We start from the raw sequence: 6,052 nt of genomic DNA, 5'->3' as shown, positions 1-6,052 counted from the left end.
ACAATCTTTTGGTATTTGTTTCATTAGTCCAATGTTTTGCTTGTCAGCACTCAAGTTTTCAAGATATGTAACTTTCAAAATACAGAAATCATCCCTATATGATGCATTTTATGATGCAAACGCAGCATATGGGGATGATTTCTGTATTTTGAAAGTTACATATCTTGAAAACTTGAGCGCTGACAAGCAACACATTTTGGGACTATGTCAACAATGGATTAATGTAACAAATACCACAAGATCGTTTTTGGTTGGAATTTCCTTTAAGCCCAGATGATCGGAGATCCATAGCACCCACTAGCGGCTGCCCAAGCTAAGTACTGTTAAATTGCGTCAATTCAAATCTGGTATAGGAACAAAAAGAGGTCAATACACGTCTTCTAAAATAGACTAGTATTTTAATTAATGCAAACACTTGAATGGTAAATATGATGCTCGTATATACGGGCCCACTGAAACACCACACAGGGCAGACAGAGAACTGAGCTATTGTTATAAGTTCTTCTTTAAATACTCTGACAGAGATAGTTCCCGCTCCCTGCTGGGCCTGTCAGAGTAGAGGCTGGGTGTGGTTTAAACTTACCCAACCTATCGATGGCGCACAGGCTGGTCCCAGCCCCTTGGCGCTTCACTGTTGCCGGGCATTAGTTGTTATCTTTACAACTTGTCTCGAGTCAGCAACCTCAGACATAGTTTGTTCTTCTTCATTGTAGCAGAACACATGTCCTTGAGCGATTTAACAAAGAGGCAGTGTGTGTATATCTCAGTCTATCTCAGCCTACCCCCTAACGGTTCCTCACATTAATCACAGCTTGTTATTTTAAACAATCTACAGTGGGGGAAAAAAGAATTTAGTCAGCCACCAATTGTGCAAGTTCTCCCACTTAAAAAGATGAGAGAGGCCTGTAATTTTCATCATAGGTACACGTCAACTATGACAGACAAAATGAGAAAAGAAATTCCAGAAAAAAAAAAACAGGCCTTATATTCCAAGATGGCGTAGAAGTGCGGTCGTGTACTCTGTAGTGTGTCCGTGTAAATAGCCTGTTTTTTTTTTTTTTGTCTCTTTCGTATATATTTCTCAATTACACTTTTCATCCTTCAACTAAATATACTTTCCTGCAACCCGCCTCACCCAAAGTGGAACGGATTCTATTATTTATTTTACCTTTTTATCCAGAACCTACGGCTGAAACTAGCCAGCTAGCCAGCTAACTAGCTACTTGCTATTAGCCACCGTTAGCGGTTTTCACCATTGTCCATGGCCTGCACTACCTACCAGCCAGCTCTAGCCTGGACTATTATCGGCCAGTCTGCACTGTCTGCACAGCGCGCTATCGACCAAGAACATGGATTTTCTGCCGGAATCACTGAATCACTGGCCCTTAACACCGGATCATCGCAACTAGCTAGCTGCAACCAAATGGATGTTGTTGGCTAATCACCACTGCCCCCGAAGCAAGCACCAGTTAGCCTTGAGCTAACCTCGAGCCAGGCCCATCTCCCGGCTATCTACACCTCTGTCAACCCGACGGGACCCCACAGATCCATCACGACTGATCTGCCGACGTAATCGTCTGATGTGGTTTCAACAGGCTTCCCGTTGCGACGACCAAGAAGATCCATCTGCTAGCCCCGGCCCGCTAGCACACGCAATCAACAGCCGTGCTTCCTGCTCGCCTGTGCTGTAACAGCCATTCGAACTGCTCCCGGTCTCACCTATTGCTGTTCACTGGACCCTATGATCACTCAGCTGCACAGCTGATGCCTGCTGGACTGTTCCTTTACACGGTACCCCCATCCTGTTTATCTGGCCTGTTTGTCTGTTTAGCCTCAGCCCAAACTTTCGTCGCCATTACCAGTTGTTGTCTTAGCTCTCTCGAATAACACCTGTGATTGCTTTGTGCCTCTCTCCCATGTCAATATGTCTCGCCTATTGCTGTTCCGGTTAATTCTTATTATACAATTTCACTGTAGAGCCCCCAGTACCGCTCAACCAGCCTCAGAGAGCTCCTTTGTCCCACCCCCCATACACGCGGTGCCTCCAGTGATATCTCTTTCATCGTACAATTTGTAAGTCGACGTAAATGTAAATGTAATGTAAATGTTACCCAACGCTTAGGTTTACCTCCACTGTACTCATATCCTTCCATATCCTTGTCTGTACATAATGCCCTGAAGCTATTTTACAACGGCCGGAAATCTGCCCCTTTTATTCTCTGTACCCAACGCACTAGAAGACCAGTTCTTAAAGCCTTTAGCCTTATTACAGTTTTGACGGCACTGGGCCTTTAATGTCATCCATGGTTAGGTGGCAGAAAAGTTTGAACGTTGCTTCGCTGGTTATACTAGAAATATATACATTTCTGTGGCAGTGGAGACATGTTTATGACTATGTTTGAGGATAATATTACCCCTTTAATCTATTGCTCAAACTAAACTCAGTTTGCTGGAGACACTTACAGTGAGGGAAGAAAGTATTTGATCCCCTGCTGATTTTGTACATTTGCCCACTGACAAAGAAATGATGAGTCTATAATTTTAATGGTAGGTTTATTTGAACAGTGAGAGACAGAATAACAACAAAAAAATCCAGAAAAACACATGTCAAAAATGTTATAAATTGATTAGCATTTTAATGTGGGAAATAAGTATTTGACCCCCTCTCAATCAGAAAGATTTCTGCCTCCCAGGTGTCTTTTATACAGGTAACGAGCTGAGATTAGGAGCACACTCTTAAAGGGAGTGCTCCTAATCTCAGCTTGTTACCTGTATAAAAGACACCTGTCCACAGAAGCAATCAATCAATCAGATTCCAAACTCTCCACCATGGCCAAGACCAAAGAGCTCTCCAAGGATGTCAGGGACAAGATTGTAGACCTTCACAAGGCTGGAATTGGCTACAAGACCATCGCCAAGCAGCTTGGTGAGAAGGTGACAACAGTTGGTGCGATTATTCGCAAATGGAAGAAACACAAAATAACTGTAAATCTCCCATGGCCTGGGGCTCCATGCAAGATCTCACCTCGTGCAGTTGCAATGATCATGAGAACGGTGAGGAATCAGCCCAGAACTACACAGGAGGATCTTGTCAATGATCTCAAGGCAGCTTGGACCATAGTTACCAAGAAAACAATTGGTAACACACTACGCCGTGAAGGACTGAAATCCTGCAGCGCCCGCAAGGTCCCCCTGCTCAAGAAAGCACATATATATAGGGCCGTCTGAAGTTTGCCAATGAACATCTGAATGATTCAGAGGAGAACTGGGTGAAAGTGTTGTGGTCAGATGAGACCAAAATTGAGCTCTTTGGCATCAACTCAACTCGCCGTGTTTGGAGGAGGAGGAATGCTGCCTATGACCCCAAGAACACCATCCCCACCATCAAACATGGAGGTGGAAACATTATGCTTTGGGATGTTTTTCTGCTAAGGGGACAGGACAACTTCACCGCATCAAAGGGACGATGGACGGGGCCATGTACCGTCAAATCTTGAGTGAGAACCTCCTTCCCTCAGCCAGGGCATTGAAAATGGGTCGTGGATGGGTATTCCAGCATGACAATGACCCAAAACAATTGCCAAACGTCAGCCTCGAAACCTTAATGACTTGGAGAAGATCTGCAAAGAGGAGTGGAACAAAATCCCTCCTGAGATGTGTGCAAACCAGGTGGCCAACTACAAGAAACGTCTGACCTCTGTGATTGCCAACAAGGGTTTTGCCACCAAGTACTAAGTCATGTTTTGCACAGGGGTCAAATACTTATTTACCTCATTAAAATGCTAATCAATTTATAACATTTTTGACATGCGTTTTTCTGGATTTGTTTGTTGTTATTCTGTCTCTCACTGTTCAAATAAACTTACCATTAAAATTATAGACTGATCATGTCTTTGTCAGTGGGCAAACGTACAAAATCAGCAGGGGATCAAATACTGTATATCCCTCAATATCTTTAAGCATCAGTTGTCAGAGCAGCTGTACACAGCCCATCTGTAATTAGTCCACACAACTACCTCATACCCATATTGTTATTTACATTGTTATTTATTTTGCTCATTTGCACCCCAATATCTCTATTTGCACATCATCTTCTGCACATCTATCACTCCTAGTGTATTTTTTATTTTATTTTTATTATTATTTTCTTTTTGTTCATATTTTTATTTGAAATTTTTGTCTTTTTTAAATCTTTTTTATTTTATTTTTAATCTTTTTGGGGGGGAATGGATCTATCACTCCAGTGTTAATACTAAATTATAATTGTAATTATTTTGCACTATGGCCTATTTATTGCCTTACCTCCATAACTTACTACATTTGCACACACTGTATATAGATTTTATATTGTGTTATTGACTGTACGTTTTGTTTATTCCATATGTAACTCTGTGTTGTTGTTGTTTTTACCGCACTGCTTTGCTTTATCTTGGCCAGGTCGCAGTTGTAAATGAGAACTTGTTCTCAACTGACTCACCTGGTTAAATAAAGGTGAAATAAAAAATGATAATACAATTTTTTGCATACATACATACATATAGTACAGTACATCATGTAGGACGTAAAGAGTCAATATTCAGCTGACTGGCTTTCTTGATGTCTATAGTATTCTCTCTGGTATGCAATCTGGTTTCTGCTCAGGTTATGGATGTGTCACTGCAACCTTAAAGGTCCTAAATGATGTCACCATTGCCCTTGATTCTAAGCAATGTTGTGCTGCTATTTTTATTGACTTGGCCAAAGCTTTTGATACGGTAGACCATTCCATCCTTGTCGGCCGGCTAAGGAGTATTGGTGTCTCTGAGGGGTCTTTGGCCTACTTTGCTAACTACCTCTCTCAAAGAGTTCAATGTATAAAGTCAGAACATCTGCTATCTCAGCCACTGCCTGTCAACAAGGGAGTACCCCAAGGCTTGATCCTAGGCCCCACGCTCTTCTCAATTTACATCAACAATATTGCTCAGGCAGTAGGAAGCTCTCTCATATCCATTTATATGCAGATGATACAGTCTTATACTCAGCTGGCCCCTCCCCGGATTTTGTGCTAAACGCTCTACAACAAAGCTTTCCTAGTGTCCAACAAGCTTTCTCTGCCCGTAACCTTGTTATGAACACCTCCAAAACAAAGGTAATGTTGTTTGGTAAGAAGAATTCCCCTCTCCCCACCGGTGTGATTACTACCTCTGAGGGTTTAGAGCTTCAGGTAGTCACCTCATACAAGTACTTGGGAGTATGGCTAGACGGTACACTGTCCTTCTCCCAGCACATATCAAAGCTGCAGGCTAAGGTTAAATCTAGACTTGGTTTCCTCTATCGTAATCGCTCCTCTTTCACCCCAGCTGCCAAACTAACCCTGATTCAGATGACCATCCTACCCATGCTAGATTACGGAGATGTAATTTATAGATCGGCAGGTAAGGGTGCTCTCGAGCGGCTAGATGTTCTTTACCATTCGGCCATCAGATGTGCCACCAATGCTCCTTATAGGACACATCACTGCACTCTATACTCTGTAAACTGGTCATCTCTGTATACCCATCGCAACACTGGTTGATGCTTATTTACAAAACCCTCTTAGGCCTCACTCCCCCCTATCTGAGATACCTACTGCAGCCCTCATCCTCCACATACAACACCCGTTCTGCCAGTCACATTCTGTTAAAGGTCCCCAAAGCACACACATCCCTGGGTCGCTCCTCTTTCCAGTTCGCTGCAGCTAGTGACTGGAACAAGCTGCAAAAAAACACTCAAACTGGACAGTTTTATCTCCATCTCTTCATTCAAAGACTCATTCATGGACACTCTTACTGACAGTTGTGGCTGCTTCGCGTAATGTATTGTTGTCTCTACCTTCTTGCCCTTTGTGCTGTTGTCTGTGCCCAATAATGTTTGTACCATGTCTTGTGCTGCTGCCATGTTGTGTTGCTACCATGTTGTTTTCATGTTGGGTTGCTACCTTGCTGTGTTGTCGTGTGTTGCTGCCATTCTATGTTGTTGTCTTAGGTCTCTCTTTATGTAGTGTTGTGTTGTCTCTCTTGTTGTGATGTGTATT

Source organism: Coregonus clupeaformis, chromosome 6 (assembly GCF_020615455.1).
Source record: "Coregonus clupeaformis isolate EN_2021a chromosome 6, ASM2061545v1, whole genome shotgun sequence".
NCBI lineage: Eukaryota > Metazoa > Chordata > Actinopteri > Salmoniformes > Salmonidae > Coregonus > Coregonus clupeaformis.
The sequence above is the reverse complement of the archived record's forward strand: the minus strand, read 5'-3'. Positions refer to the sequence as shown.